This window comes from Schistocerca piceifrons, chromosome 2, assembly GCF_021461385.2.
Source record: "Schistocerca piceifrons isolate TAMUIC-IGC-003096 chromosome 2, iqSchPice1.1, whole genome shotgun sequence".
NCBI lineage: Eukaryota > Metazoa > Arthropoda > Insecta > Orthoptera > Acrididae > Schistocerca > Schistocerca piceifrons.
The window spans coordinates 241,359,391-241,373,045 of record NC_060139.1 but is presented as its reverse complement, the minus strand read 5'-3'; the positions used below and the strand labels follow the sequence as shown (position 1 = coordinate 241,373,045).

General features: G+C 37.6%; 1 protein-coding gene across 1 annotated transcript in view; it reads right to left on the bottom strand.

The window, feature by feature from the left end:
- Positions 1 to 12,417, bottom strand: part of LOC124777637 (juvenile hormone acid O-methyltransferase-like) — a 124,418-nt gene extending 112,001 nt beyond the window's left edge. The window contains exon 1 of the mRNA XM_047253112.1: positions 12,368 to 12,417. The gene's annotated coding sequence lies outside the window, so the exon portion shown is untranslated. The remainder of the gene's footprint in view (positions 1 to 12,367) is intronic.
- Between the last annotated feature and the right edge of the window lie 1,238 nt (positions 12,418 to 13,655).

Below are 13,655 nucleotides of genomic sequence, written 5' to 3'. Positions count from 1 at the left end.
GGCGTTCTACGGATCGGAGCGTGGAATGTCAGATCCCTTAATCGGGCAGGTAGGTTAGAAAACTTATAAAGAGAAATGGATAGGTTGAAGTTAGATAAAGTGGGAATTAGTGCAGTTCGGTGGCAGGAGGAACAAGACTTTCGGTCAGGTGAATACAGGGTTATAAATACAAAATCAAATAGGGGTAATGCAGGAGTAGGTTTAATAACAAATAAAAAATAGGAGTGCGGGTAAGCTACTACCAACAGCATAGTGAATGCATTATTGTGGCCAGGATAGACACTAAGCCCATGTCTACTACAGTAGTACAAGTTTATATGCCAACTAGCTCTGCAGATGATGAAGAAATTGATGAAATGTATGATGAGATAAAAGAAATTATTCAGGCAGTGAAGGGAGACGAAAATTTAATAGTCATGGGTGACTGGAATTCGAGAGTAGGAAAAGGGAGAGAAGGAAACATAGTGGGTGAATATGGATTGGGGGAGAGAAATGATAGAGGAAGCCGCCTTGTAGAAATTTGCATGGAGCGTAACTTAATCATAGCTAACACTTGGTTCAAGAATCATAAAAGACGGTTGTATACATGGAAGAATCCTGGAGATAATAGAAGGTATCAGATAGATTATATAATGGTAAGGCGGAGATTTAGGAACCAGGTTTTAAATTGTAAGACATTTCCAGGGGCAGCTGTGGACTCTGACCACAATCTATTGGTTATGAACTGTAGATTAAAACTTAATAAACAGCAAAAAGGTGGGAATTTAAGGAGATGGGACCTGGATAAACTGACTAAACCAGAGGTTGTACAGAGTTTCAGGGAGAGCATGAGGCAACAATTGACAGCAATGGGGGAAAGAAATACAGTACAAGAAGAATGAGTAGCTCTGAGGGATGAAGTAGTGAAGGCAGCAGGGGATCAAGTAGGTAAAAAGACGAGGGCTAGTAGAAATACGTGGGTAACAGAAGAAATATTGAATTTAATTGATGAAAGGAGAAAATATAAAAATTCAATAAATGAAGCAGGCGAAAAGGAATACGAACGTCTCAAAAATGAGATCGACAGGAAGTGCAAAATGGCTAAGCAGGGATGGCTGGAGGACAAATGTAAGGATGTGGAGGCTTACCTCACTAGGGGTAAGATAGATACCGCCTACAGGAAAATTAAAGAGACTTTTGGAGAAAAGAGAGCCACTTGCATGAATATCAAGAGCTCAGATGGAAACCCAGCTCTAAGCAAGGAAGGGAAAGCAGACAGGTGGAAGGAGTATATAGAGGGTCTATACAAGGGCGATGTACTTGAGGACAATATTATGGAAATGGAAGAGAATGTAGATGAACATGATATGGGAGATACGATACTGCGTGAAGAGTTTGACAGAGCACTGAAAGATCTGAGTCGAAACAAGGCCCACGGAGTAGACAACATTCCATTAGAACTACTGACGGCCTTGGGAGAGCCAGTCATGACAAAACTCTACCATCTGGTGAGCAAGATCTATGAGACAGGCGAAATACCCTCAGACTTCAAGTAGAATATAATAGTTCCAATCCCAAAGAAAGCAGGTGTTGACAGATGTGAAAATTACCGAACTATCAGTTTAATAAGTCACGGCTGCAAAGTGCTAACACGAATTCTTTACAGACGAATGGAAAAACTAGTAGAAGCCAACATCAGGGAAGATCAGTTTGGATTCTGTAGAAATATAGGAACCCGTGAGGCAATGCTAACCTTACGACTTATCTTAGAAGAAAGATTAAGGAAAGGCAAACGTACGTTTCTAGCATTTGTAGACTTAGAGAAAGTAATGACAATGTTGACTGGAATACGCTCTTTCAAATTCTGAAGTTGGCAGGGGTAAAATACAGGGAGCGAAAGGCTATTTACAATTTGTACAGAAACCAGATGGCAGTTATAAGAGTCGAGTGGCATGAAAGGGAAACAGTGGTTGGGAAGGGAGTAAAACAGGGTTGTAGCCTCTCCTTGATGTTATTCAATCTGTATATTGAGCAAGCAGTGAAGGAAACAAAAGAAAAATTCGGAGTAGGTATTAAAATCCATGGAGAAGAAATAAAAACTTTGAGGTTCGCCGATGACATTGTAATTCTGTCAGAGACAGCAAAGGACTTGGAAGAGCAGTTGAATGGAATGGATAGTGTCTTGAAAGGAGGGTATAAGATGAACATCAACAAAAGCAAACGAGGATAATGGAATGTACTCGAATTAAATCGGGTGATGCTGAGGGAATTAGATTAGGAAATGAGACACTTAAAGTAGTAAAGGAGTTTTGCTATTTGGGGAGCAAAATAACTGATGATGGTCGAAGTAGAGAAGATATAAAATGTAGACTGGCAATGGCAAGGAAATCGTTTCTGAAGAAGAGAAATTTGTTAACATCGAGTATAGATTTAAGTGTCAGGAACTCATTTCTGAAAGTATTTGTATGGAGTGTAGCCATGTATGGAAGTGAAACGTGGACGATAAATAGTTTGGACAAGAAGAGAATAGAAGCTTTCGAAATGTGGTGCTACAGAAGAATGCTGAAGATTAGATGGGTAGATCACATAACTAATGAGAAGGTATTGAATAGAATTGGGGAAAAGAGGAGTTTGTGGCACAACTTGACGAGAAGAAGGGACCGGTCGGTAGGACATGTTCTGAGGCATCAAGGGATCACAAATTTAGCAATGGAGGGCAGCTTGGGGGGTAAAAATCGTAGAGGGAGACCAAGAGTTCAATACACTAAGCAGATTCAGAAGGATGTAGGTTGCAGTAGGTATTGGGAGATGAAGAAACTTGCACAGGATAGGGTAGCATGGAGAGCTGCATCAAACCAGTCTCAGGACTGAAGACCACAACAACAACAACAATGCTGTAATGCAACTTTTCATCGAGGATTGACATTCAGGTGATTAATCTTAAAACTTATAAGAAGTAAATTGCTAACCTGTGTAAATCTTTGCGTTACTGTATCTAGTTGCAGTGCGTATTGCGGACTTCAAACTGAACTACAAATACGTTAATGCACTTAGTCAGTTAGTTATATGTCCCATAGATCATCTGAACGATTCTTTTATCGAAATATTGTGGAACGAGCCAGTTTACAGGGTACACATACATGATTAGTGTTAACACTAATGAACGCATTGTTATTTGCTATTTTTAGTATTAATTATGCAACTACACAGTTTTACTGGATATTAGTTTTTAAGTTGAATTTCGTCAATGGAATAGAAGTGTTCAGGAGAAATGATTTCGAATTAGATTTAAAACTTGCTTCGCTGACTGTCAGACATTTTATGTTACTGAGCAAACGATCAAATATTTTCGTTGCTGCATATTGAACTCCTCTCTGAGCCACTGACAGCTTTAACAGTGGGTAGTAAAGGTCATTGTTCCTACTAGTGATGTAGGTATGTATTTCACTGCTCTTCTCAAATTGTGATGGATTATTTATGACGAATTTTACTAGCGAATATATGTACTGTGACGGCACAATTAAAATGACTAGCTTCTTGTAGAGGCTGTTCGATTGTGTGCAATCAATACTTACGTTATAAGTGATCCCACCAAATTATTCCGTGAGACATTATTGAGTGGAAATATGAAAAATATGTCAGGAGGCTGATACTTTTGTTTACAAGGTCAGCAATTATACGAAGAGCAAAAGTAGCTGACCTAATTCTTTGAGAAGCTCAGTAACACGCTTCTTCCAGTTCAAGTTTTCAACTATATGTACACCCAAAACTTTGAAGTATTCTACCCTATTTACCGACTCCTTACCATGCGCTATGTCTATCTATTGTGCAGAGTTGAACGTAGCGTGTTTATTCAAAACTTAGTGACAGTCCATCTTCAGAAAACCACTTAATAATTCCTTGGAAGATAACATTTTCCAACTCTCCTATTGATTTCTCTCTATCGGAATTGATTGTAACGCTAGTATCATTTGGAAAATATACCATTTTTTCTTTTTGAATGTTAAGTGAAAGGTCATTCACCTACGTAAGGAGTAGCGGGGGACTCAAAATTGAAAGCTGTGGGACTCCTTGTATAATTTTTTCCCCCAGTTTCTAAAATTTTCTACCTTTCCGACACCGAATTATTCAGCACAAACATTTCCATTCTGTTTGTTCAGTACGGTTCAAACTGGCCGTGGATGAAGGCGTCTATTCCATAAAACTTGAATTTTCCTAAGAGAGTAATATTATCTACATAATCAAACGCCTTAAAAAGATCACAAAAATACCAACTATCGACATAACATTATTGAAGGTTTGTACTATTTAATGAGCTAATGCATAAACGGCTGTCTCCGTAGAGCAACTCTTCTGGAATCCAAACTGTAATACGCTAAGTAAAGTGTCTCCGCTTTAGCGTACTATTACTCTCGCTGAACTGATATTCGGAACGTTGATCTTAAATCTACGATGTGTCGATCGCGGCGTGACTACAGTGAGTTTACGGCAACTAACTATTGTGAACAGTATGTACTGTTCCGCTCGTACCGCAGTTTGTTAAATCGAATTATAAATAAATTAGTGTACTTTCTTACTATGGATTGTGCTACTTTTAAATGTTCCAAATCACGATCGAACGGGAAACAGCAAATTCAAAACTGTGGCTACAAACGGCTAACAAACGTTACGATTTCTGGATACCTTGTTTAATAATTTCATGATGTGTCTTATTTGCGTTGCCGCTTGTAGAAAACTAATCGAGATTATTCTCCAACCATCGCGCTATCCCGCTGCATCCACAAACTGGCGGCAACGATCAAGAGGATTTGCACGACGGCTATGATTATTGGACTGTGCGCGACTGGATTGTGATTCATCAACGCGGACGATGATTACACGCCGACAGTTCCAGCTAACTGGAGGCTGAAGTAGCATATATTACAAAAGCTTAACCCTCGCTGACTGTTGTGTGAAAGCATTTTGCAATAAAGCTATGATTTCTGCTCTAGCTGTATTACTCTCTCATTATCACCGCATTTCTCAAAACTGAAGTGCCCATAGAGTTGTAACTTTCAGTTAAAAGGTAAAATTAATTTCTTTCATTTACTAACGTCTTGCTGCAGTGTTAGAACTTGCCAAAGATATTTTCTGATACTGCCCTTAGTATTGCAAATAACTGCTGTTATTATCAGTGGTACTCGAGTCCTCAGTCTTTTTTTTTCGCTTTTACTGCGTACGAGTTTACTGTGTTGCATGCAAGTGTTATTTTCTGCATTTGCATGTTCCTTAGTTTTTGTGCCAATTTTAATATTGATAATTTCGTATGTTGGTAAAATACACGCGTTTACAGTGACCATCATTAAGCTAGCTGCAGCAGCTAATTACAAATAGCTGATGTTTTCCTGTTAGTGAACTACTTCGTTAGGGGGAATGTTTTGATTTTTACATTCATTCAGTACTCCTCATCCTATGATTTTCTGAGCCTTGCTTGCATGTGTGGTAGATAACAAAAGTTATTGCGATCTGTATAGGTGTAATATTCGATTAATCCCGAGAAAAGTTAAATATTCTTGATTTCCATTATCTCCAAACATATGTACGTGAGATAAAACGGTCACTTTTGGTAAGATTAATGTTCGAGGGGTTCCTGTTACATCACATTATAGACCGCCGTGTAGTGAGAAGGCAGCGTTGTTTTAATGATATCTTGACGAAATCTGACAGTCTTTGAGTACGAATTTCGGAATTTACTGAGTGTCACTTCCGTGTTTGTCTGTTCGTTTTGTTTTTCTTGCGTCTACAATTAGACGATCGAACTGATGTTCGAAGTGGTGTTACTGATGACGGAGGGATTGACAGAAGGGCGGAAGAGAATGTTAAGAAAAATGGAAGAATCACACAAAGAAGTGGATATACAGAAAGAAACTGTTAGCAAAGAGGTAAAAGCAGCGAGAAAAATGGTAGATGAATCACAAAAAGAAGTGGACGCAATGTTTGACAAACTAACTAAACGTAGATCAAGCACCAGAAAAAGTTAAACTTAGAATATTTCCATAGCAAGAAGAGTCGGGAAGTATTAGAAACGAAGAGGTAGAATGCTTGTATAAAAAGCTATTGATGGTAAACAAGGGAAAGCCAAAGTAGACAGTGACTAATCAGCTTTTCCAGGTGCGTAGTAGGAAGAATGAGACAAAAGTGGAAGAAATTAAAGAGACCACTTCTGAAGCTGTGAAAACGATGACTGATTTACAAAACAACCCTTAAAACAAAAATTTCTTGGTGTCAATTTCAATAATGCAAACATATAATAATAGTAAGCTTTACAACATATTTTGCGATCTCATTGGGAAATAAATTCAATTTCTGTTGTAAATAGGGTTAGAAGTTAAGGTTAGAAGCCAAGTTACAGATGAATAGTCTGAAAACAGTACGTCGAGAATAAGCACTGCAAGCTTAAAAATAAAAAGATCAAAATGGAGGCATATGCTCTTGAGAAATACAAATATTGAAGGATCATAGACACTATTCTTGGTTGACTACTGCTCCAAGGATAGACATAGAGAAATAATGGAAGCTTTTCAGACAGCCCCAGGGTATTACAGGAAAATGTGAAAGGATACAGTTAGGAAATAATTAACAAACTGAAACATTCAGACAGTGCAGGGAGTGACAGAGATTTTGTTGGAGTGTTGGTAGGGAAATTACCTTATCACAAGAGATGTTGGTTGGTGGGTCAGAACTAAAGGTTAAAGAATTTCTCAGTGTGAGGGATATTGGTGAATGGCGATCGAACTGTTGTCCGTAGGAAAATGAATTCTTTAACAGAATCGATGAATTATAGGACCCAGGAGGAATAGTACAGAAGTGATCTGCTGTGAGAAATCAGATATCAGGGTATTCACTATTCTTCACATATGTTTTCCTTAGTTTTCTGCTCTGCTGCCAATGCTTCCTGTACTATGTATCTGTCAAAACAACCATCGGTGCAAATCTTTTTTCGGTTATTAAGTGAGATCCCATTGTGTATCAGATCTAATTTCCGGCCTGAAAACCGTGTATTCGATTTTGTACATTGAGGTAGAATTCGAAAGGGGGGAAATGGGAATAGATACCTTCTTCTTGTTGCAGCTTTTGACCAGCCTATAGCTCCCGAAACTTGCGTTCATGTTTGGCGTCTAATTCTTCCTTAAATATTAGCATTTGATTAATAATATACCTATATACAACGCCAAAAAGGTTGGCACTCAAAGCAGCTCTTAACGCAGAGTGTGATAAGTATTATCTCCATTTTGCATCGTTCTTTTTTTATATACAAGTCCCTACTCTCATTACCAAAGCACAATTGGCCAATACTACAAATATATTCACTAGCCTGTCTAAGCATAGCTGAAATGTACTTAGGTACAACCTCCTTCACTAAACACCACTTGCCAATTTTCACATCAGCACTAATACTCACTAACGTGCGACGTAAAAGATATATGCGTAGTATGACCCCACGTCCCTATTAGGCATCATTTGACACATGTTTTTCTTGATAGAACGTCCACAACTGTTGTATAAATTATCTATGATTAATAATTTATGATATCAATCACACAAGATGTATTAAATTTTGTTTTCCAATAAAAAGTGAGCACATGTAGATTTAGGGCACAGTTCCATCTTCAGGAACATCTGAAAAATTACAACTAAATGTGTCGTCTATAGATATTGTCAAAACTCTAAGAAAATCAGCAAAACTTGTAGTAACATTCCAAACAGGATACCATAATACCTGCAGGGGGAGAAATGTAGGAGCTGTTATAGGGTAGTGAGAAGAGGGATTTGTTGCCAGTCTCGTAGGAAATATTTTCACTGTGGGGGGGGGGGGGGATGCAGTGGGGAGAATGTTGGGATAAGAGGCTCTCTCCTGCAACGGCAGAGTATGCAGTAGGAACATTTTGATTGGGGAACAGGAAAGGATAGACTGTGCCCTTCAGGCACAACTGAAGGAAGCCAGGAAGGAACTCATAACGATCAAGGGAGATAGGGGAGATGAGGGTGGTTGGGAACTGTCAGCTGGTAGGAGGACAGGAGGAAAGAGAACGGGATCTGACAGTTTTATCATTAACACAAAAAACAAGTATCTACCACTTCGAGAGTTAGGTGGAGAAGAGCCTCAGGTAGAACGAGGAGCGGGAAATGTGGAGCACACTTCAACCAAGGTCAAGAAGCCTAGGAATGTACAAAGTGTTAGGAAGAAGAAAATTCTGGTACTAGGTAGTAGCCATGGGCGAGGTGTAGTGACCCTCAGTTACAGGAACGTCTGATGTCATAGGTAGGAAAAGTTGGTCTTTTTTAGGATAAATCCAGACAACAGGTTCCCCTGCCTAAAGAATATCTCCACCACTTCAAAAAATACTGAAACAATCACTCACAAGACAGATTTTAACACCTCAAACATCACATATACCAGATGTCACAAAGAAAAAGAAACCATTGGAAAGAGTAACATGGGGCATTTCACACACATAACAATCCTCCATCAAAACATGAAATCAATAAAAGATAAAATACAACTATTAGAAGTTGAGCTCCAATCTTTGAACTGCACAGTAATTTGTATTACTGAGCACTGGTGTAGGGAAACAGAAGTCCAAAATGTAGTATTATCATTGTATGAAAGGGCAAACTCTTACTGCAGAACTACTTCAAGGGGTGGAGGATCATGCATTTATATCAGAAAAGGAACACAGTTCAAATCAAGACATGATCTCAGAACCGTAAGTGAAGAGAAACACTTTGAAATATCAGCTATTGAATTAACAGGGCTTGATATCACCAAGAAATTAATCATTTTGTGTGCGTATAGATCTCCCAGTCGTAATGTGGACACTTTTTTCAATAAGTTAACAGAAGTTCTAGATAAAGTCTCAAGTACAAAGGTCAACATAATTCTGTGTGGCGACATTAACATCAACACTAACATCATAAATGAATCCAGCAGTACCTTCATAAACATCCTTCAAAGTTTTTTCATGTCCCTATTGGTCAATAGTGCAACAAGGGTTACCACTACGACTTCATCAGTAACTGACCATGTGGCCACAAATATGGATAGGGAAGATTGCAATATACCTGTAAAAGATCTCGGACTATCAGACCATCTCTGTCAAATGACAACAATAAAGTCAGGCATCGAATCATTCCCTAAACTACGAGCCTACGAATGACAGCTATCAGAAATCAAAATAAAAGATTTTTCAAAAGAACTAGAAAAACAAATCTGTGATGAAGTGTATAAGGAAACCAATGTGAATATGAAATTCTCTAAATTCTCCACACTGTTTAAATTGAACTTTGAAAAGGCATTTCCAAAAGTATGCATGTCTGTATCAACATCTCATAAAACAGATGGATAACAGCAGGTATTAAGAAGTCCTCCCAAACACTTAAAACACCTCATGAAAAAGATTCGCAATGATCCAGAATTCTTAAATTTCTATCGTAGATACAAAACGATCTATAGGAAGGTGCTGATTGCTGCAAAAAAGTCATTTAATGACAAAACAATATATAATGCTGAGAATAAAAGCAAAGCAGTCTGGGATGTTATAAAAAAGGAAATGGGGAGAGGCAAGCAAATGCAGAATAACATACTGCTAAGGGAAGGGGATAAAATAATAAATGTCCATAGCACTTAGCAAACTAAGTAAACGAGCATTTTTCAAGTACTGCAGAGAAGTTACAGCAAAAATTCCCCCAAACAAATATAACACCAGTAAATAATGTTGCACTAAATACAATGATGTTACTTCCAACCACAGAGAATGACGTCAGTAAAACAAATCAAAAACTAAGAAATAAAAAGTCAGTAGGCTTAGATGAAGTACCAATGTTTGTACTGAAACAATGCATAGGGATTATACAAGGCCCCTTAACAAATATAATAAATGAATCCTTCACATCAGGGACATTTCCAGAGAAGTCAAAACAGGCAAGAGTTGTACCTTTGCTTAAGAAAGGTAATGCAGAAGACATAGAAAATTACTGGCTCATTTCCCTGCTGTCAGCATTCTCAAAATTAATAGAAGCAATTATGAAAGACAGATTACCTGAATAAATACAATAATTTAAGTGAATCGCAGTTTGGTTTCTGAAGTGGCTAAATATGGAGTCAGACATAGTAGAATTCACAAAAGTTGTACTTGATGCTCTTGATAAAGATGAGTGTGTCACAGGCATATTTTCGGATCTTTCTAAGGCGTTTGATACAGTCGACCACAAGATTCTATTAAACAAATGAGAAGCATTTGGAATGAGAGGGGTAGCTAATGACTGGTTTCAATCATATCTAACAGATAGGGCACAGAGAGTAGAGATAACACATACTTCAAATAGATCTAAACATTTAGTAAAACACTTACCAGAACCAAAATACATTAATATAGGGGTTCTGGAAGGTAACATATTAGGACCAATACTGTTCCTGACGTGCATCAATGACTTTCCCACTAGTGTTGCTCATGATGAAAAAATCCTCTTCGCTGATGACAGTAATATTATAGTCACTGAGAAAACAAGAGAATTCCTTGCTGAGAAAGCAAATGAGACTCTCAAGGAAGTTTATGATTAGTCAATAAGTAATAAAGTGACATTGAACATAAAGAAAACTAATGCCATGAATTTCAGTTTGAAGAGGAAAAATGACAACATTAAATTAAATGTAGATGGCACCTCTACAGAATGTGTAACAAATGCAAAATTTGTAGGAATGAATATTGATCCTCAGTTGAAGTGGTGTAAACACACAAAGGTACTTGCAGACAGAATGTTATCGGCATGCTATCATCAGTGTGTAGCATGCAGTGTCTTTTAGTTACATATTATTCATATGTACACTCAATTCTTAGCTATGGAATTCTTTTTTGGGGAACAAATGCACAAAATATGAACACAATTTTCAAACTCCAGAAAAGAGCCATAAGAATAATAACCAAAAATACTTGTCAAGCTCACTGTAAAGATCTGTTCAGAAGACTGGGGATTTTAACTGCTCCATGTGGATACATTTACCAGTCAGTTGTACACATAAAAAATAACATTGGTAATTACTGCACAAACAGTTCTGTCCATGACCATGCAACAAGAGATAAACTCAACTTACGTTTACCAAGAAAAAATAAACACAAAACTCAAAAGAGCACTTTCTACCAAGGAATAAAACTGTACAATAAATTACCGAAAGAGATTAAAGAAATTGCCAAAATACACTTATTTAAAAAGGCAGCTAAAAAGTACCTGTTATGGAATACATTTTATGAATTGAAGGATTACTTAGCTAAAACAGAATAGGGATTTGATAAAAAATGTTATACAAGTAAATAATAATAATAATGATTGTAAAACATCCAACATTCCACATAACACCTTCACTTTACGTTTTTTCCCTTCTTTTTTTTCTTTCTAGAAATACTTACCCCCAAGATATACATAGCACAACACTAACACCTCTTCCTCTTTCTGAGCTCAACGTCCCACTCATTATGGAGAGATACTGACTCAGTTTTTCAGGATAGCAAATGGGAAGTTGCGGTGCAGAAAATGGCCCAGAGATCACTAGTGTGTGTGTGTGTGTGTGTGTGTGTGTGTGTGTGTGTGTGTGAGAGAGAGTGAGTGTGTATGTGTGTAGTGAGTGAAGTATTATGGAACAATGTGTGTATATTGTGTACAGTGACTGATAGATATGAGTGAACAATGTGGCATTACATTATTTAATTGTGCAGTGACTGATAGATATGAGTGCACAATGTGGCATTACATTATTTAATAAGTTATTAGTAAAAAAAGTATTGTATACCAGGAGTAAATCTAATGATTGTCTCTAACTAGAAGTCTGTAAATATATGTGTATACGAATTAGCTTATTTTAAATTGATCTAAATTTGTAACTTTTTTGACATGTCCTATATCCTTGTAAAAAGAGATCTATGGATGAATAAAGCTACTACTACTACTAGTACTACTACTACTACCCATATAAGTCAACTGAAACGAGGCAATATAGTGATTCTCCGTTGCATAGAGTGTAAGCAGAAAATAACCGTCACATATTCAAAAGCTGTGTGTAAAACCACAAACAGAATTTTTCCTACATGAAACACAATATATCGCCATGTATAAAAGAGCATAAACACTCCGAATCAACTCAAAACATTAACTAATAACGACCGAACATTCCACAAAACCAACAGAATCTAACAAAGGTGCGGGCTTAAGCTTGCCATTAACATGCGCCCGCATTATGTGATTTAACGAGACTCCCGCATACTGAACCCAGAAGAAATGGCGATACGACGTTTTCGTACTGGTAGTTCCATTGCATACGTGATATGTCCCCTTTATGAAAAGATTCTGGCCTTACCAGCACCGCATTCACACTCGTCTAGTACCACAGTAGCCAGGTGACTGAAGTGTTGCCCCGACACGTAAGCGAAGGTAAGCACTTAACGTGTTATCCCCACCGCCGTTGTATCTAATCGCCACGAAAAAATCCGTGACACCAAGGCCACTCATTTGCAAGAGACACATTATCATTACGAATTAACAGTACCTGTAGTAAGTCGATTACAGCATCAACAGGTGGAACCAAAATTAAGTAAGTGGAGGTATCTTCTATAATGCCAGTCATCGTGTTAGACATCACCATGCGACAGCATACACAAAATCGTCACTAAGTCGCACTCATTCTGAGCTTTCGCTAAACTAATACCTCTTGGACCCAAATCTTAAAAGAAATTATTAAAACCACCATCGCACATATAGTAATAACCAAAAAGAAAAAAAGGCTCCTATTTCAGCACAAAAAAGGCGAAAACGTCCTGGGCAGAGTTGGGAACGTAAAAGAAGGAAACCAGCTTTTCGACTTATCTGCCCTTCAAAGACATGCAAATGAAAACATCTTGATACATTTTCGTTTTTTTTTTCAGTTAACCCTACTCCCCCAGAGCAGCGACCTTGAAACCGATTCGTAATTATCTTTTTTAAACTCGTGTATGTTTTTGTAACTATTGTTTGTTCTGCTGAAAGACGTACGGAAGTATGTGACCTTGCACCTCTAAGAATAATAAAATTCTGATTGAAAGCAAAAGGAAACATAAAATAATAACTCTTCCTACAGATCACAAAGAAATCAATTCTCAAGTATCTGACTGCGAGTTTTTTACTCTCCAACAACTCCTAACAACTTTTCGGCAATAGTCCTGTTCGCAACGGACAACTTACCTCGTCCTGCCGCTAAAACAGCGTGATCAGCAACACGCTAAAAATATTTCAGAAGCAACAGTGTAGTCCATGCAGAGTGTAATGCATGGTCATACTAATTGCAACAATACTGTCATATTTCATTAATAGAAATTGAATGATCAGGAGGCGTTTGTTCAACAAGTCTTAAACTGTGTAAAAAAACGAAAGAAACCAATAAAGACTTTAATTTACTGTATTCACAAAGCAGATTATTTAAACACTGACAAAATTTACACAGACCTTAACAATTCCACAACGTCTATACTCAATAAACACGTCTCTGGTCATAACAAAGATACGAATATTACTCTCAATGTATGCATACACAAATCTGACAAAAGCCCTCCAGTGTGCAAGCAAGCAACAACCACGTGCAGCAAAAAGGAAGATTACTAAAAAACCTCAAT